General features: G+C 45.1%; 1 long non-coding RNA gene across 1 annotated transcript in view; it reads right to left on the reverse strand.

The window, feature by feature from the left end:
* Positions 1–21,195, reverse strand: part of LOC117059131 — a 61,895-nt gene that overhangs the window by 30,471 nt on the left and 10,229 nt on the right. The window contains exon 2 of the long non-coding RNA XR_004427895.1: positions 9,368–9,498. This is a non-coding gene — a long non-coding RNA (uncharacterized LOC117059131). The remainder of the gene's footprint in view (positions 1–9,367; positions 9,499–21,195) is intronic.

A 21,195-nucleotide genomic window follows, 5' to 3' on the forward strand; every position in this document is an offset into this window, starting at 1 on the left:
ACTATGGGGTTGTGGCGCTCATCTCGCTTTCAGGCTGAGGGAGCCGGCGTTTGTCCGCAGACAGCTTTCCGGGTCATGTGGCCAGCAGAACTAAACCATTATTGGTGCAATGGAACACTGTGACGGAAACCAGAGCGCACGGAAAAGCCATTTGCCTTCCCGCCACAGCAGTACCTATTTATCTACTTGCACTGGTGTGCTTTCAAACTGCTAGGTTGGCAGAAGCTGTGACAACAGTAGTGGCAGCAGGGAAAAAGAGGAAAGTAAGAGCAGCACACACACATACACAACTTCAAAGCTCTATGGAAATAGGCACCACTGCTGCTGAAACAGAACTGGCATTATGGGGATGTAGAGTATGTGCAAAGGAGAGCAGCAAAAATTTGCACTCCATTACCAAAACTTTGATTACATTCAGATTAGCTGAATGTTATCAAAGTTATCAATGGATGCCCAATGCCCAGGAAATGACTGTTCTGGGAGGGGAGAACCATTCCGGAGAAAGGGACATGACTTTCTTTCTCCACCTCCTCTTTCCTCAGCTGGGGATGAGGTCATCAAGCTGTCCGCATACAGAAACAAAGACTCTGGAGAAAGGCAGAGAACTTCCATATAGTATATACTCAGCCAAATGCAAATATTAAAAACCTTATTCCAAAGAAAACCGAACTCAGGTTAAGTGCTTCACCCCTGAAACTTGACCACTTGCAGAATTGAGGAGAGTCAAACAAAACTGTTCTTGCAATAACAATAAAAGCTAGAAATATGAGGCTGTTTAAAAAAAAAAAGCTATGCTAGTGAGCAACTAGATGCTGATAATTTCCCATGGTTTACAGCTAGTGCTTATCAAGAGAGATGCCTGGGATCCAGCAATCCTTGCATTCAATCTGTTGTCCCCCACATTACATTGGCTACTGAGTCTGTGCTTTGCTTTGCTTGTTGCGTCCTGTGGTCTCCACCGTGCAAGATGAGCTGTGTCAGGCGGCCACCTTCATCCCACCCAAAATGTTTTCTGCTTGGGGGTTCAGCAGGTAATGTGAGCACCTACCCCTTGCCTTTTCACCCTCCTTACCTCTTTGCTTCCCTCTCCTCCACCACCCCTGCCTCCTTCCGCACTAGCTAGCTTCCACACATTTCTCGGCACTCAGTAAGAATCTATTTGAAAGCTGCTCAAGTCCCTGGACGAATTCCAGAAGAGACATGGAGATTTGCTGGCTGCGAGTAGCTCTGAAAGGGGAGGTGGGGGATGGGTGGGAGAAGGGGAGCAGCAAGGTAAATGAAGCCAAACATCATGGCTGAGGTAGTTTATAGGCCAGACTTCCCTTTCTACCATCTATCGAAGGATGGAGAGGAGGGGCTGTGGCTCAGTGGAAGAGCACAAGCTTTGCATGCAAAAACCTCCCAGGTTCAATTCCTCCAGGCAGGCTAGGAAACAGTCCAGTCTGGAAACCTGGAGAGCTGCTAGGGCTGGCCTAAGGCACTTTGCTGTTTGAGGTAAAGGACAAGATGGCACATACTCTCAGTTCCACATACAGAAGCCAGTCAGACTGGCAACTGAATCTTACATTGAAACTGGCATCAGGACAACATTATCCATTGCATCTGAGGCCAGCAGGCTAATTTAGGGGGTATAGGGCAAATTGTGCATGCTATACACAGCATCATTTCGCAACCACTTCCGACCCCTGGTATCTGCTGCCTAAAACAGCTGTCTCGCTCTGCCTAGAGATGGCACTGAGAGGCTTGCCAGGATAGACCAGGGGTAGAGAATATTTTCAGTCTGGTGGACTGGACCTTGAAGTCCCCTACCCTTGGTGGGCCATTTCGACAGGGCCGCCCACCTGTCAATCATACCATGGTGTCAGGTGACCATTTTTTTCCTTTTTGCAGCAGTAGCTTGAGCTTAAAGTGCCCTACAACAGTGTTTTTCAACCACTGTTCCGCGGCACACTAGTGTGCCGCGAGATGTTGCCTGGTGTGCCGTGGGAAAAATTGAAAATTTACTTTATATATAGTCAATATAGGCACAGAGTTAAATTTTTTAGCATTTTGTAATGGTGGTGTGCCTCGTGATTTTTTTCATGAAACAAGTGTGCCTTTGCCCAAAAAAGGTTGAAAAACACTGCCCTACAAAGGAAGATCCTGGCCAATCCAGGCAGGACTTGAAGTGACTGCCAAGCAGCTGGCGGCAGATGCAGACCCTATTGGGTTTGGTTCCACATGCGAGTTCCCAATCAGAAAGTCCAGAAGCAGCCAATCCTAGCGGGGCCTGAAGTAACTGCAGATTGGTTGAAAGTCACATTTTCAGCAGGGATCTGCTCCACTCGGGAGTTTGGGTTAGAAGACCTGGGCTTGGATTTGGTGTCATACAGGCGGTGACCATTTTGCGTGCATCCAATTGACACACGACCCCCAACGCACAGGTCCTTTTGGACCCAGAAGAGGGCAGAATGTGGGTGGAATGGGGCATAACGGGGGCAGGGTAGAGTGTAACAGGGCGGAGAAAGCTTATGAGCGCTCCGCTGAAGCATGCCAGGGGCAGAAACGGAACCCCCATGCAAAATGGTTGCCATGAAACAACTGGGAGTGCATTTCAATGCTCCTAATTGTTTCTTTGCACCTACAGTTTTACCTGCTTCACACTTGATGCCATATAGCCTATGCTATGTGTAGGGAGGTGGGTATGACTTGTTGGAAAGACCCTCGTGGGCCAAAGTAGGACTACTAATTTGATTAGGCTTGCAGGCTGGAAGTTGCCCACCACGGAGACAGACAAAACGGAGATAGATGGACCAATATTTGGATGTAGTAGAAGGCAGCTTAGTTCCTCCGTTCCTATGAAGTATGGCAACTCCAATGACAAGAAAAGACTGGGAATCTTCCAGAGGGGTTAAATGAGGGAAGGGCTATGGGGCAAAACCAGTGCTTAATTCCAAAAAAATTGAGAAGCCAGGGCTCCAGCATGGCTAGGCATTACACACCCAAATTCCAGTTGTATATGAGGAAAGGGAGGAGTCCTTAGCTTTGAAGTGAGGGGGGAGAGAGACTCTGTACTATACCGTATAAACTCTTTTCTTTATTTCAACACCACAAATAGCAAGACTGAACACAGTGACTGAAGAAAGCTGCAGGTCAAACTATCTCTCCATCAGGATGAGTGGGGAATGGGGAGGAAACCGCTCTGCCCATGCTCAGAGGCACTCTTTTTACATTTCTCACAGGGCTGAGCTTTGGTACTGAAAACAGGTTCAAATTGGGCCCTATCCCAACACCACCATGACACGGACCTCTGAAGCAGAGGTTAGCAGGAACTCCCTTGTGAGTCAGGTGGCCTGAATGGGGCTGTTGCATTGCCAGCCACAGAGGCATTTTTTTCACACTTGCAACATAAAGTGAAAATTGTTGGAAATCTTTCTTTTCTTTTTGTAAAACACACCCTGAGATAGAGCCTGGAGACTGCAAAATGGAATTTGCTGCCTGAAGCAGCTTATTTATGTTGTTTCATGGGAAGGTTGAGCCAGTGGGACTGAGATGTTGCAGGACCATTGCCTGTCTTAGGGAGATAAACCAGGCCCAGTTAAAACATGTGCTTTAACACAGCGTGGTCTAAAAAAAAAAACAGAAAACCACCAACCTGCAAGTAGCAGCTGCTGTGGAGGCAGTCAGGTTTGTGATTGCAGCGCATGGGGGTGGTGGGAAAGGGTTTTATCACTTTCCTTGCCTGCCCCAGTCCCAGTAAAAAAAAAAATCACCTTGCGGACGCTGCTGTTTACACTGTGAGGCGAAGACGCTCCCACTGGCATCAGTGTCAAACTATGGCCAGAGAGACGCAAACCAGGGCTTTGTCCCATTTATGCTGTGGAATCACTGGCTAGATTACCTGTTGGCCTCAGTTTCCCTTTCACCAAAGGGTGACCTGGTTATTCAGGGCTGTGCTGAGGATAACTGCAATCGAGTGTTCTCATTTTTTTTGCAGAGCTGCTGCACATGTTAAAAGAACAGAAAAAGAAATGAGTATGTGCAGCTCGGGGTGCTCCTTAATATCACACCATTACCCTCATGCACCTTAACTTTAACTATCAGTGCTATCATCCTATTCTCTCTCCCCCCCCCTGCATTTATTGCAGTTGCTTATTGGCCAATTTATGGTCTCTGTCTCCCTACACCCAGTCTTGGAATCACAGAGCTCCTGACCGCAGTGCCCAGCGTGCCATTAGCAGTAGCAGGCGCTACTCCTGCCCTCATCCCTACAGTGCCACCTGCTGGAAGAGGCCAGAAACAAAGCAGGACGGGTGACGTTGCCTCATGTCCCATTTGGTCATAATCATATAAGACTTGGCAGTGAAAACTTTCCCGCCTCCTGTTTGTAACATTTTTAGGAGGCAGAAAGAGACTTTGCTCCCTTTTCCAAACCCTCCCCAAAGACTTTAGGGAGCAGCCAGAGGCCCAATCAGCTTGCAGACAGTGGTTTGGCAAGCGTGAGGCCCAGGTCCACTTTCCCAGCATGCACTTCTTCCTCCCATGGGTTCTCACCTTAAGCAAAACAATGCCCTAATGGAAAGCGAACCTCTCCAGGCTTACAGACTTGGTGGAGGGAAGTTCCGGAGCAGCTGTCACCGAATTTGGGGGAGGGGGAGGGTGGAATTTGCCTTGGTTTGGGAGGGAGGAGGCTGCCGGAGACAGGGCCGGCTATGAATTCTGGGAATGTTTATGCAGCTGCAGTCTATTAAGGAGGAGGGATCCTTTCCTTTTATTAATCCCAGCCTTACAGCTCAAAAGGAGCCTCCTAAAGGCAGGCGTGTGTGCGCTCGCTCACTCGCTCACTCACGTGTGCAAATAGGTGCAAAGTGACTTCAAGGATATCTCTGGGGAACACGGTGCGCTTGCTAATACTTCCAGCTAGCCAACGCATCGTTTCTGAAGTGAGGGGCGTCAGGGCTTTGTCCTCTTAATTCAATATGTGCCCTGGACGGACTACTTGTGGTGATGTGTTAGGGAAGGAAAGCACTTTGCACGTGCTCAGAGCCATTATTATTTTTTACATATCAAGGTGTGCATTTTTAAAAAGCATTAAGGTACCTGGGGATTAAACTCAACTTAAGCCATAAACCCAAAGCTGGTTTTCCTAGAACCAGCCGTCCGGACTTAGGGTAAGGTGAAAAGGCTGAAAATCTCGTTTCAGACAACCGCCACTGTGCTTTCCCCTGCAAATGTAAGAATGAGAAACATCCGCAGCTTCTAACACGTTCACAGGATGCGTTTCAGCTCCAAAGCCAACACAGAGTCCTATGCTTGCTCACAGCTCAGGCCATTCACACACGACAGAGTCAGCCGAGATGTGCCCCAGACATGCCTACAGTCAAAGTCCAAGCAGCAGGTTGCAGGGACCCTCCCTGCCTTGCCTGCTGCCGGGGCATGCCCTTCGCAGATGCCTCAGCAGGATCTAAATCTTGCACACTGCTGCTTTTACATCCCTCTGACTTCCCACGTGGAGCTCAGCTGCTGTACAAACACAATCCCTCTCTCCCTGTAATCCTTCAGCCCTAGTTGGGCGTAGAGGTCCTTTAAAGGCAGGCTGTGTGAGGAATAGGGCTGTTGGTGTTCCACAGCCATAGAGCGTCGGTGTGGCACACAGAATTCAGCATCCTGAGAATCTCAGAGCCAGGCTAGATGGGACTCAGGAGTTCCACGATACTGATCTTCTGCATTCGTTTAAAAAATGGACAGCAGCCCTGTCTGTGTGTGTGCATGTGCACATGTGTGTTTGAGATTTATATCAGAATTGTGGCACTGGGGAAGAAGGGATTTAACTCTTTCCCTCCATGCTATTTTCCAGATGAAAACTATATAGTACCTCTCACTTGCTGGATCATCACCTTGTCTTGGTGAGTGGGCTTACATATTCCTATGATCCTTGTGAGCGAAGCCGTTGGGAGTCTCGTACTGGAATTCACTGGAAATTTGGTCTTGTAGGCTAGTTGGCCAAAGTGAGTTCAATCCACTGTACTGACTTGATAAAAGGGATTATTCTACGAAAGACTCAAAGATGCCTCCTGATTAAGCACCAACCCCCAACAGAGCAGTGGTGATTTGTGTGGTCATCTGTATCCACTAAAAGCGGCATCACACCAAAATTTCACAATAGGAGCTCTCTGCATCACATGAAGCCACCTCTTTTATATAAAAAAAACCAGCACACAAATATAATGCCAGGGAGAATAATATATAAAAATTGTGTTCTGGAGATATACTGTATCTGCCTGTCAGGCAGTTCTGATTCTTCAGAAGCATAGTAGAATGTCTGTGTTTTGTGCCAATAGGATGGGACGCCCACTGAAACCAACAGCAAGTGTACCTCTTCTGTAACTGACTCTAAAACAGAGATTGTTTCCCCAAATTGTCTGAAATCCCACCCCATGGCAGCCATTTGAGGATAACATTTCAGCTAAGCAACACACATGAAAGGGTGGCACCATGGATCTTCTTCAACTATAAAGGTTTGTGAATCAAATGAAACCATCTATATATATTTCTCACTAATTTTGGCCTCAAAGTTACACATGTTCTCTTAATTATACCTTTAAGGTCTGAACCTTGAGAAGCCTAGCTGGCACATCTGTTTCATTGCTTTTGGGGGCTGCCCTCTTTGGAATAACCAAGGATTTGTCCTGTGAATCTTATTTGTTGCAGTAGCCCTGGCTACAAGTTCCCCAGGAGAATGCTGTCTCTGAGGCTGGCCAGGGGGTGCTGGTTGCCAGGAGCTGAGGTGGCCTCCAAGTAAGCAAGCAAGCAAGTAAGTAAGTAAGTGAGGGAGCCCAGCCAGCCAAACTGCCAGCCCTTGCTGTTGGGAATGTATGGACAAGTCCCAGGCCCCTGTGGGGCAGTGTGAGGAGGCACCTCTCTTTGGGGTGGGGTGGGGGCAGCTCAGAGACTAGGGGTGGCAGCAGAGACTGCCCAGATGACTCCCAAGGAGAGGGGAGAGGAGAGGAGGCTGAGGAAACACTCTACAAGAGTGATCGAAAAAGGATGAGAGGCTGGCAGCTCTGCAGGCAAGGGGTGACGTAACCGGCCCCTGATCCCCACAGGGGCAGAAAGAATGTAGCTGGTCAAGGACTCAGAAAAGTTGACAATCTCTTGTTGGGGTCTGAGTTTCCAGGTGGAGATGACCACAGCTAGGAAGGAGGATTGTAGATCAGCCTATATCAGAGGAAGCTGCCAGACCAGCTAACTCCATAAACTGGTGTGTATGCAAGATGGAAAGTTGATAAAAACTGCATGTACCCTGTCTTTATTTTTCAAGTAAGACACCAAAGTCTAGATAACTGAAGATAAGGATTATGTTTACGGAAACCTGCCATCGCAGATGGTTACACTGATTAGACGACCCTTAGGGCAACTATGAACCATTGTGGTGCAGCTGTTAACTGGCTAATGCGCTTCACTCAAGCTGTGGTTTCATCTCAGAAGCCTATCAAATATACCTCACTATCCTTTGGTTAATAAAGGCCCTCTATAAACCTAACATGCAATTATTCTATCAGTGTAATGACCTAGACTAGGCAGGCCATTTCACCATTAAACACCAACCCAATACACCTTCTTCAAATTCTGGCTTTCCCATTTTAATAAGTGCCCTGTGGATAGAGACACTGCGCCATAAAGTGCAAAGAGGCACGCCCACCCTGCTCCACTTGGTTGTATAAATTCCTCCTTCGCAGTAAAGATGATTGAATAAACTCTACAGAGAAAGCTTGTTTTGCACGAAAGGTCCCCCAATGCTTTACTGGGGGAAGGGAAGGCAACTGATAACAGCAGGTGAAGAGTGAAAACTTCAACTGTGCAACACAGGTGAGAGAATTAATACGGGAGCCAACAATGGAAACTCAAAGTGGTGGTTTGTATCACTTTCAGTAGAGGTATTTGCTCAGAAATGGGCAAACCGGGAACAGGAAATGCATAGTAGGACCACATGTATTATAAAGCATCTCTGGTTTCTGGGTAAAAAAGTATTTTATTTATATATGAAGAAAATAGTTTCAAGTTTTCTCACACACACAGCTTTTCTTGAGACACAGATCCCTCTCCATTCCAATTATAACATTTCCTAACTTCCATGATTACGAACATTGATTCCTCACTGTATTCTTCTAAGACTGTAATCCATGCACACTTACATGAGAATAAACTCAACTGAACTCAATTAAGGCTCACCCACACTTCAGCAGATGTCCAAGAGATTTTCATCTTGTCCCATGCCTACAAAGCATGAGTCTGAGCAGTTTTCTGTTTGCTCTGCTGGTTTCCCCAGGAAAGTCTGCTATTTAACGCTGAATTATTAGAGCAAATGTCAATCCGCGAATTGATGTTTGCTCCGGCTGAGTGGTAAAGATCACACTTTCCCATGGGGAAAGTGGTGGGACAATATTAGAATAGAATAGAATCATAGAGTTGGAAGGGACCCTGAGGATCATCTAGTCCTGCTTCCTGCAATGCAGGAATATGCAGCTGTCCCTTACAGGGATCAAACCTGCAACCTTGGCATTATCAGCACAATGCTCTAACCAACTGAGCTATAGATGAGCCCTGAAACCCAATCACTCTGGAGTAAGCATTCATTGGATCAGGCTTGATAAAGACAGTTTGGTCTTCACTCATCTGTAATGCAAACAGCAGTACCAATAATTGACTAAACAATCTTACAAATAGTGGTTACCATTTCAGAATGCTGCCCTGCTCTTCTAAGCTTTCAGAGGCTAGCCTGAGCTGGAGTTCCCATCAAAGAAAAGGGCAGAAGCTATAATAAATAATAATAATTCCAAAAGATATAATATCATTCCCTGTACAATTCTTTTCCTCGCTCCTCCCTTTTCTCTGGATGTTTCCAGTAAAGTTCAGACTAGGAAAACATTTTCATTTCCACATTAACTGCTTCCAGATAAAATCCATTTGCATCCCTGTAAAACCAAAAAATAGTGGGACAAAATTTGGGACAGTATTCCAGCTTTTCATATAGATGGATCATGGGGGAACAGAAGTGCACATGCACATAAAGGAGGGGTGGCAACATGTCTGATGATGTCTGCTGTTGTGTCACAACACACCCATTGGTGTGAAGGAAATTCAGTGTGAAATGGGGGTATATCAATCAAAAATCCACATGCGACAGGCAATGGAGAAGAAAAGGAACTTTAGAAACTGAGACAGAAGCACTAGCATTATATCCAAGAAAACTAACACAATAATTGCCATGTCTAAATACAACCTGCACACACTTAAAATAAAAGTTATAATCAAACTCTGCCCACTTGTTTTCAGTCTGGAATCTCTACTAGCTCCAATTAGCAAAGATAAGATTAGTGGTACCTACCCCAAATGCTTCTTCAGAGTGGCTTGTCCAGCTTCCTGCTTGTCCACATCTTCAGAATTTGCGTTAATGATCCAAACAGCAGTAAACTTTAAATACCTGCCTGAGCCACATCCTTCTGAGTTCACTCAGTCCTGTCAAGAGAGGAGGAGAGACATGAGTTGCGAGGGCAGTTTCCATGACATCCATGGTGAATGTGTTTGTGGGTTCCTGTTCAGGAAGGGCAACTTGGGAGGAGCACAGATTGCACGGCCCCTAAGCCCTTTTCAGAGGTTCAAAGAACAGGCAAGAGCATAATTTCACAAAGTATATAGTGAACATGAGGACACGCACACCAGCCAGGACCACAGCATTCCCAGTCACTGTTGGGCTAAGTGTACTTAAAAAGCCTCTCCACGATTGCAGGTTAACAGGGTTCTCAGACCAGGGCAGGGGCTTGTAAGCATGTTCAGCCAGTTGTGCATACAAATGCCGTCCAGACCTTTCCACTCAACATGAGAAGGTCTGGTATGGAGCAGCGGAGATTAAGATATCACAGGCACTGGTCCCCTTGCAAATGCAACACCAACCTTCTACACCAGGCACGTCCAACAGGTAGATCGTGATCTACCGGTAGATCACTGGACGTTTGTGGTAGATCACTGGCTCCCCCAAAGAAGCTCAACAACTTTGGCTCCCCTAAAAAAAGCTCAATTTTTTTGCCTTGCACCCCCCCAAAACAGGGCTTTCCTCCTCCCCCAAAAAAGCTCAACAACTTTGACCAGAACTCCCCAAAGGGGGTATATCACTGCCAGTTTTTAACTTTGTAAGTAGATCACAGTCTCTTGGGAATTGGCCACCCCTGTTCTACACATTTTATGCCCTTATGCATTCTTTGAATGGGATTCTAGTTTTGAGCACTTCACTTCTGAATCAAACTGGCTGGCAGCAGCACAGATTGGTGGATAAATATAACTTGGGAGGAAGAGACCTTCAGGATGTCCTCCTTGAATTCTTGCTAGCCTGGTCAAAATGCTTAGATCTCCCAAGGCTACAGAAAGTACTTCTGTTTCGTTTTTTAAATAACAGCTAAGGCTGCTTGGGTGAGCAAGTGGAAGCAATGGGAGGCCCCAGCCCTCTTCAGTAGAAATCTGAAATAACGATAATTTAGAAGAAAAAAGGTGGCTCGCCTCAAGGGACTGTACCACCCTGCCACCTGAGTAAACCAATATTTCATAACAAGAGCAGCTGTGGATCACAAAGAGCCTGCCATACACTCATCAACTGTCCCTCACTTTTATGGCATCCTGGAGACATGGCTTGAATGAATTATTTACTTGTTTTTTTATTGGAAAGATTAATAGTAGCCTGCTGTGCATAGGGAAATCAGAATGGCAATGCAGGACAGGAAGATAGGTGTTAACCTCCCCTCTTGCAACTCTACTGCCAGTTACAGCTGAAACCCCACCACCCAAAACTGCTCTTTGCCCCATATGGGAAAACAAATAGGTATCTATATGATGCGGTTATGATTTCCCCTGCAGGACAAATACTTTGAACGTACATATGTATTTAATTTATTGGTGGCTTTCTACAAAGTTACTTGTACAAATAAAATTCCAATACACAATACAAAATTATTTTTAAAAAATCAAATATAAAACCAGCAGGGTGATCAGACCTTAAGAAATACCTCCCTTCGTCTGCTTCTCTCCACCCTCCCTCTGCCCCCAATGTAGCCTTGAACACCAAAGAGAAACTCAGGAAGAGACAATCAACTGCTGCAGAGATTTTTGGTGCAATGGGTCAGCATGCCTGGCTTTTAACCAGAGGGTTGGTGGTTCAAGTCCACCCAGCGATGGTTGTGGGCAGGATTCCTGTATTGCAGGGGTTGGACTAGATGACCCTCAGGCTCCCTTCCAACTCTACAGTTCTATGATTCTTAACATGCAAATGCCCAGGAGGAGAGAAATGTCTTTGTCTGATGCCAAAGTTGGTAGTATCTGCACAGCAGTTTCAGGGGCAGTTTTTAAATCAGAAATATGGTGGAAAGTGGTAAGCCCTCTCTCTACAGTGCCATGTTCCCAATCCAATTCCTTCACTGGATATGACTACTAAAAGGTTTTTTAAGTACCATGGAAGATATTGGTCACACATCTCCCAAGTCATGTCTTGTTATGGCATAAGGCTCTGTTCAGACAACACATTTTCAGAGATGTGAAGCATCATGGCATACAGAAGATGTTAATTTGTCTGTTGCACAACTGTCACCAGCAATTTCTTTTCCTGGGCCTTGATAGGAACTTACTAAATCTTGAAATACAATTCAGAGGACTGCTCCACAGCAGTCTTGCAATCTCTACAGCAGCTTGAGGGAGGTAATTTATACTAGGACAATGGTATGGGCAGAAAGGGTTAAATACCTCCAGCTGTCCTAGCCAAATCAGCACCTCCAACTCTCTTTGACGGTATGTCATAAAAAGGAAAAAGGAAAAAGTGGCATCAATAGAAATGAAAGAACAAATCGTAGATATATGAATTATCTGAAAACATCAACAGTACCTTTGAAAGAACCTCGACATAAGAGAAGAATTTTTAAAAAGTACTTCTGAGCCTGAGCAGAACACTCCGCAATGTTGGTTAGCAAGAACAAGAGAAAATGATGTTGGAAATGGCTGAGAAAAAGGAGGGGAAACAGTAGCTCAGACTTGGCAGAGGTAAGTTTGAGACAATGGGCACTCATCCAAGGAGAGATAGCAGAGACTGAGGCCAAGTGATGAAGGGTAAAGATCAGGTAAGGAATGTGGAGTTGTAGGTCCTTGGCATAAAGGTGGTATTGAAGACCAAATGAATGGATAATGGAACCAAGAGGGAGATTATGAAGAGGGAAAAAGAAGAGGAGTGATCGCTGGGGAACTTCTACAGAAAGAAGAAAAAGGGGGAAAGTAGGACCGTTCAAATATACTTAAAAAACCCAAAAACATACCATTAAGAAATACATGACAAAATGGTACTCCAAAAAGCCGAGAGAACAGTGAGATGTATCAATGAAGGCTCAAGTGAGATTCAAAAGAAATAGTACAGACAAAAGATCCTTAGCTCTTGCTGTGAAGCAATCATTCATAGTATATATCCTTATGGTCACTTGCACAATACCCATTTGGGGTAGATCAGTGTAACTCCTATTTCAGCTATGTGAAGCAGAGTCAACGTGTGAGTCTGACTTGCTCAAGGCCACCGAGAGATGAAATCTGAACTCAGGTACCAAGGACAACTCCAGCTCTTCCATCTGATCAACTGCACTGGCTTCATAGTAGTAGCCAGGAGCCACAGTTGCTTCTTTGCCCTCAGTCCATCAATGTCAGGATGTAAAGTGACAGAGGGCAGGAAAGGTGCCTCTGTTGCTCAGGGTCTTGGCAATAATTAGAGAGGGGCTGGGGAAAAGCACTTCCTCTCCAGTTATCTCCTATGATGGCAGAAGAATGAAAGGCTGAGGATGGCCTCGGGGAAGACTCACCTTGAACACACAAATATTACAAAGCACTTGGCATCCATTCCAAAGGTACTCAACCTTCAGAGACAGATAGACAGCCAAATCACCCATCTTAGGCCAAACTACATGAGATACTTTAAAGTGAAATAGCAGATGTTGGAACACAGTACATGGGAGAGCGGGGGTTAAACCTTTTATCCCACACCACAGTCCTGATAACTGTGTCTACCTCTTAAGCTGTTGTTTGATGTGTGGAGAAAGTTAACTTCAGGAATTCTGATGAGAGCTCTGATTTAAGGGAGCCAATTCTGTGTAGTCCACAAAGCTGACTCCTCCCAGGTAAAACTGGGTTGTTTCGGTGAGTGGAACGGCAGGTGTCATTGATGGTCATAGAGCTAAATCTATACCCTTCCAACAGACTTTCAAGTAAGAAAATTTTCTCTAATGAAAAATGGAACATGCTTTTTTGGGGGGGGGACTTTTAAAACTGTTTCAGCCCAATTAAGAGAATCCTCTTTGAAACTCTTACATAGGTGGCCTCTCCCCCCTTGTGAATTCATCCCACATGATACCAGGAGCAACATCAACCTGCTGAAGGGGATGTGGGGAGACTGGATTTTACATACATATGTGGTGGTTTTGCAAATCTGTTTACCCATGTTGGGTTTTGTTATTTAAAGAATTGAGTTTAATATACAAAACGGATCTACAACCTTCCCCTCAACTTGCTTTATTTGGAATAAATGACATGCCTGCTCCACCTATTGCTTATAAAGAACTTTAAACGTTCCTCCTTGTGACGACACATATGGAAATAGCCATGCGATGGCGTATTGCCTTGGGCTTGAAAATTGAAGCATGATACCCCAGAACATGGACAATAGCCCTGGCTGAAAAGCTGATGTGCCAGATTTGTGTGACCAAAGGGAATTCTAAACCACGTTTTCTATAATGTATGATAACAGTTTTGGATTATATGTATCAATACGATTGTGTTTATCATGCCCTGAGATATTATGGTAATATGTGGAAATATTTTTTGGACTGAACTTTAAGAATTTGATTTGATGTTTTTAAGCAACGTGGCTGATGTGTTGTGAGTTATGTTGTTTTATTGTGATGTGAAAAAATAAAGTAAAAATGTTTTATTTATTTTTTAAAAAGACCCCCCCCCAAAAAAAATCTATACACCTCCAGCATCCACTGATCTGCTGCCTGCCCCATTACCTATGAAGGTAATGATAAGCGCAAAAGAAACCAAACTACATGTATACAATCCATAGCTGTCAACTTTTCCCTTTTCTTGTGAGGAATTCTATTCGGAATAAGGGAATTTCCCTTAAAAAAGGGGAAAAGTTTACAGCTATGATACAATCCAAGGTGCAACATTGGCACAGAAATTTGTTGTGTTTTCTTTCAAAATGGAAATTCAAACCATCAGCATGCTGGTAATAATATGTAGCATTTATATATTTGTACATATAAATATGCTCCTCTGTGCATCTGTTGTTTCTTTTTGAAACATTTATACAGTGCACTTTCCATGTTTGTTTATTTTTATACCACTCTTGGATTATATTCCCTAGATAGTTTACAAAGAGAATAAAACAATTAAAATGTATATACAAAACAATGTAAAATAAAACAAGTAAAAGCCACAAAATCATAAATGAAACATACCACAGGACTAAGACAGCATCTACAAAGCTCGGGGAAAATAAAAAGGATTTTGCCTAATGCTGAAATCATTAAAAGTGCTCTACACACAATCTGCGTCCAGGCATTTGTCAGAACACACAATGTCTTAAAGCAGGGGGAGGGGTGTACCTGTGTCTAGTGCTGACATCTTTGCATTGAACTGGCAGGATGACGGGGAGGAGAAAGAGAACCCCGGCACGAGGGGTGTAGCTGTAGCAGGGACTGGGACACACCGGGGCAAACAGGGGATGGAGAAGGAAGAATTCACAGGATGACGGAGGATGGCGAGGGGATGGAGGTCAAAGTACAGGAACCAGAGCAGCAGAACCCATCACAAGAGGAGCCCGTCTCCACGAATGCAGCGGGCTCTGAGGTGTGGGGAGCAGTGGGAGAGGCACTCTAGGAGGCTGAGGCATACAAGGGTGCACAGCCCAAGCTCCCTAGCTGGCTAGGTGGGGCTCGCTGGCTCCAGGAGGAGGTGTGATTCCTCAGGTGGAGAAGGCTTGGAACAGGTGAGGGTCACATGCCTCATCAAGCCCAGATGCTGCAAGCAGCATGCCAAGTACAAAAGGGAAGCAGAACTGAGGTACTATGCATGCTCAACTGCCCATGTTGATGGACCTCTATGGGACTGTGATTTGGGTTTGATGCAGGACTGTATTCTGACTGCCGGACTTCAGATTTAGCTAGACCCTGGACTGTGTTTCTTGGACTTTGCTTGTGTGGCTTGATACTGGACTTGACACACTAACTTGCTGCCAGGTAGGCCAGGGGTTCAGGACCACCTTGAGTTGGTTTTTAAGAGGCTTCTGTTGAACACGCTTAAGAAACTTTCCAGTGGCATATTTCAGGTTTTTTGGGGGGTGAGGGTGGGAGTGAGGATATGGGGTTAGGGTGAGAATTAGCTACATCATCAACTATGCAGATCTTCAAAACACTTAACATGATTTGGGATGCTTCTAAATTGCAGCCACCTCTGGGGTGGCTCACTGCAGCTGTTTAACAACCGATTATGCCACTACTGTACATAAAAGTCTGCCATGAGCAGGATTGGGCAGCCCACTGAAGCTCCAGGAGCAATTTAGGGGAAATGATTATAACAATTTGTCTGGCATTTGTCCAAGGCATCCTCAAAGCCAACGAAAATGCCAGGGGGTGGTTAATGAATGCAAATGATTAGGACCTTGGCTCTGTGCCTTACCCTAATGATGTTCAGTTTAACAAATCATTGGATGCAGTGCTCGGTGCCATCAATAATAAATTGAGTTTTTCCTTTTCTTTTCTCCTTCACCCCTGCTCACCCCTCATATCTTGCCTTATTGTAATTTAGATCATCTTTTTTGTCTCTATTTGCTTCTGTGCAATCCACAACGCCATAAATTAAGATAAACAACACAGAATTTTTTTAAATGACAACAGCATGTGACCCTGAACACAGGGTAGGTCATTCATAAATTCTGATTGAAAATCAGGAGAAGCTTATTGAATAATTAAAGCGGCATAATTCTGAAACAGTCTTTTGGTAACAGCCTTCCCCAGCACTCCAGATGCTGGACTCCAGTTCTGATCATCCCCAGCCAGCAGAGCCAATGGACAGGGATGGTGCAAGCTGTAGTGCTGGGGGGGGGGCACCAGTTTGGGGAAGGCTGATCTGGCAGATTTGTGGAAGCAAAGCATCTGACTGGATTCATTACAAAGCCCTGCATGTTGGCTGGGGCTGATGGCAGCTAAAGTCTAAAAACACCTGGAGGGCCACAGATTCCCCACCTGCATTCAGAGATGTACCTAGGCTCCCTTGTGCCCTCGGCAATGAGCTGTATTGGCGCCACCCCTCCCTCGCGCAGTGGTCAATGCCAATGACCAGATTCCTCTGCCGAGGCCGAGGCACCCAGAAAAGCCTGTGCGCCTTGCCCGGCTGCCCAGAGCAGTGGAGGAGTGACCCAGGCAGCGTACAGACAGGTGGGTGGGCTTCTAGCCGTTCTGGGCCAGAGTGGAGAGGTGCCATTTTTTGCTCCCCACTTGGGTTTGCGTGCTTGGCGGGCCAACCTGGCCAACCCCTAGGTACGTCCCTGCATGCATTAAGCAATCGTGGCACTGATAGATCTATCCTCCTTGTCCTAGTTAGATTCATCTCATTTGTCTTTGTTTCACCTTGCCTGCCCCCTCCCTCCCAGTAATCCAAGTCTTTTTGACAGAAAGCTTTTTCAACCAAATATACCAGTTGTTGGTCCAGCCGTGCTTGCCATACATTAATCAAGCCAGCTCTGTTTTCTTTCTTGATAACAAGGCCATCCCCTCTCCCCTTTGCCTTCCTGGCTCAAGGATTTCTCAGGAACTGGGCTGTCAGAAGAAGCCCTTTCAAAGGCACACCAGAAGGTTTCTCTTTCATCTGCTTGTCTCCAGGGCCCTGCCCTCACCCCCTAGTGCACAGAATGAACTGAAAGACTTTCTATCTTCCCCAGGCACCTCTTCATAACTTCCTCTTTCTCATTCCCACCTTCCTTTTCCCATAGTAATGGATGGGCTTCAGGGAGCAAAAGGAAATGAATTCCCCAACGCAATAACATAAAATCAGATGCAAAATTGTGTATGTGTTTATGTGCATTTTTCTGGGCAGGGAGGTCGATAGCTTACATAATATTCTCAAAGGGGTCCTTACCCAAAGAAAGGACAACTGCTTTAAATTCTCTATTAACCCACACTTTGGGAACTTTCCGGCCACACTAGTTCTGCTCAGCACTAGGCTAGACTGCCAAAAGTTTAGCAAGCATATTTGGGCAGGGGCAAAACTAGGTTTTATTTCACCCGGGTCAAAGACCCAGCTTGGCACCCCCCCTCCACGTACAGTTTTGCACACACACACACACACACACACACACACACGCTGGGAGCTTCAATGGCCTGGGGCAAGAAGCCCAGCTAGCCCCCTTGTAGCTATAGGACTGGTTGGGAGCAAAGGCAAAATTGCAAATAAACCAACAAGAATCAATAGCCCATAAAACAAATTCTGGCCCATAGCTCCCACACATTTATAGCCTAAAAGACCTTTCATGAAACCTTGGTTCTATCCTATTTGTGGATAGAAAATTGGAGGGACTGTTTCACCAAATTTCTCCACAGGGAGTAGAACAGGGGTCAACAACCTTTTTCAGCCATGAGCCGGTCCACCGTCCCTCAGACCATGTGGTGGACCTGACTCTTTTCTTGGGGGGGGGGGATGAACTAATTCCTATGCCCCACAAATAACCCAGAGATGCATTTTAAATAAAAGCACACATTCTACTCTTGTAAAAACACCAGGCAGACCCCACAAATAACCCAGAGATAAATTTTAAATAACAGCACACATTCTACTCATGTAAAAACACCAGGCAGGCCCCACAAATAACCCAGGGATGAATTTTAAATAAAAGGACACATTCTACTCATGTAAAAACATGCTGATTCCCGGACCGTCTGCAGGCCAGATTGAGAAGGCGATTGGGCCGCATCCGGCCCATGGACCTTAGGCTGCCTACCCCTGGAATAGAACGTCTCCAACAATACTTGGAGGCAGGATTCACCATTAGCAGCAGTAGCACAGCTTCCTCCCTCCCCCAACTTTTTTGTTGTGTGTGTGCATGCACACAGACATGTGTGCCATCACTGCAAGTGGTAGTAGGAGCAGTAACTGTGTTGGAAGCCTTGCCATCATATTCAGTCCTCCACACTGTCCCAGACCTGGTGTCATTCTAAGGTATCACAGGGTAGGGTGGGGAAGAGAAAGGAAAAATGTGAGAAAACTATGCAAACTCGCCTTTTTCTAGGAAGGCGGGTGAAACAAAAAAAAAAATGTATCCTGAGGAATTTCAGTTCAGAAATGTTGAACTCAACAAGGCTTATTTTCCAATAGGCATGTGTAAGGTTCTCGGTTAGTTGCTCATGAGTAAGCAGCCAGGACTCTGCTGTTTCCTTTAATGATTTTATTGTGCAAACTATATACAGTGCAGAGCTAAAAAGTTCATGTCTACATGGCCTGCTTCAGAATTAGTCTTTGGCGCCAAAGTTCATTCTTGCTACATGTAAATAATAAAGACTGGACTGCCTTTATGCCACTTGCCACAATCTGCCCCCCAATGGCTTCATTCTCACCAAGGCAGCTGTGTCAGGGATTTAGCAAAAGAGCCTGTTTATTCTCCTGTAGGTGGGATAGAAGCTATAATTGCTGGTTTCCTTGCATTATTTTATTTTCATTTGTTAACGTTAAGTAGAACTCTTCCACTGGAAGACATTAACAAACAAAAAATGAGAAGAAATCAGTAATTAATGCCTCCTTGCCACTGCAGGAATTGAACGTGGAAGTCAAACGGACTTCTGGAACAGATTACGTTCAAAAACCGAGGTTCCACTGTACTGGGACAATTTAAAGAAGCTATTCAAGGAAGAATTCATCACTACTTCCCGTCGCCATCAATAGGCAGCAATAAACTAGACACTGTCAGAAAAGCGGAAACATTTAATTAAAGGCACAGGAGCCCTGAAAGTCAAAATAGTGTGTTGCTAGCTCACAATGGAGCTGCAGTTGCCTCTCATTGGGTAGAGGGAATTATTTTAAAAACAGGAAAGGCAACATAGTAAACACTGGGTTGTAACAATCTTAACAATTTTGCTTTCCAGATCCTCCATAAAAATGGAAAAAGGATGGCAATTGCAGAAAAAGGGCTAGTGTCAAAGTAACTTGCATTTCCAAGTGCATATAAGTTTCACCTATCGAGTTGCATGAAAAGTGCCACCACTGCTGAATTCCTACCACAATCAACTTCAAGAAAGCATTCTCAGCTAACTAACTTTCACAGATCAGGAAAAATCTAAGAGAATTTTAAAGTGGTTAATGGAAGGAAGCTATAGAAAGCAAGTAGTTTTCCTGCAGTTATGTATGCAATCACAGCTGCAAGAATGTTATTTGCCCAAAAATGGAAGGAAGAAGAGGTCCTCACGGGAGAAGAATGGATACAGAAGTTAATGGACTATGCAGAAATGACAAAACTTACCTGGAGAATAAGAAATCAAGATTTAAAAATTTAAGAAATGAATGGAAATGGTTTATTGAGTATTTACAAACTGTAAACAGATTACAATATTGGCAGGATAAAAAAAATATTTAAAAAAAGATACTGGCAGGATTAATGTAAAAACCTGCAGTTTCAATATATATATGGGAATAGATATATAAAAGAATATGTTGAGATAATGTGGCGTATGCAGGAAGATGAAAAATGTGAAGAACCACAGAAAGAGGGAGAAGGGAGTCGGAGTTTGAAATGTTAAAATTATGATTGAATGATAATTGTAATATACAGAACTGAAAATTGAAAAATTAAAATTAAAATTAAAAAAGTTTTCCTGCAGAAAATCAAACCTTGCCCCCAAAAGGAGCACAAACTCTGTCAAAACAAATGTTAATTAATTTAGCAAGTGAAAAACATTTTAGAGGTGCCTCTTGCTAAAAACATGGGGTGGGCAGGAGATCCAGGGTCCACTGCAAAAACCTGGGGTGCAGGCACCCTGGACCATCCCATAACAACACCCCTGGATTCTGGGAGTGATCATAGAGGTTAGAAAGGCTTCCTTGGCAGGGGAGAAGCTTTGGGCAGGACTGATGTTCAGTCAGGGCTCGGGCCTGGAATTCGTTTTCAAGACCAGTGCTCTGTTCTGAAATACACCAGGCAATTAGGAAGGAGAGACCCTCTGGGAATGTTTAACATTAACTTCTTGACCACTGAGCAAACACAACTTGCTCTCGTACATGCATCTGGGATGTGAAGGGGAAAGGCTTCCAGACCAGGAAGTGCAACTCCCAGGGCAGGCTTTGGCCCAGGTACTGATGACTCTAGAAGTGAAGCAATAGGCACTAGACACATCTGCTCACTGTGGTGGGTCTCCGTGGCTGATCCCCAAGTTCTCTCCCGCAAGCCAGGAACCCCAGTCCTAAAAAGCCCAACCCTTTAACCAGATGCAGCCCTGCAAACTTGAGGCACCGTGGGGTCGACAGCCGAGGAAAACCCATATTTGAACTTTTGTCCGATCCTTGCTCCTAGTTATTCCTGGCTGTCCCGCCCATCCCTGTCTCAGCAGCACTGTGAGTCAGACGGGATGGAACAGCTTGCCCTCCCATGGGATGCCTGATGCCTGCCAAGGGTAGGGAGAATGTGGCGTTTTTACAAGCTGCTTGCTCTACGACTACAAAGAGGGTGCATTCCAGTGCATATGCTCTTATCACTTGAAGCGCTGTTACTGAGGAGGAGCACTTAAGCAAAACCAAAGAAGGGAGGATTGAGAAATGCACAGACGCAATAGCCATAGTTACCCAATGGAACAAACCAAAGGCCTGCTTACATGATTAGAAGTCCTGGGATAGTCACTTTTGAACTCTGGGAATATATTTACATACTCTAGGAGAGAGGATGAAATAGCTTGAAAGAGTGTCAGTGATGACCCTTGGGATTCCCTCTTTCATTGCAGGGTAAGTGACCATGAGAACAAGAGGAGGGTGGTTGTCTCTGGTGGGGAGCCTTGACAATCCCCCAGAGAAATACTGTGACCTGTGATTGAATGACTCTATAAGATAGACAGGGCGGGAGTGTGGCCTAGCTACTCACAAATTTATTTCTGACATTTGTAT

Source organism: Lacerta agilis, chromosome 14, assembly GCF_009819535.1.
Source record: "Lacerta agilis isolate rLacAgi1 chromosome 14, rLacAgi1.pri, whole genome shotgun sequence".
Taxonomy (NCBI): Eukaryota; Metazoa; Chordata; class Lepidosauria; order Squamata; family Lacertidae; genus Lacerta; species Lacerta agilis.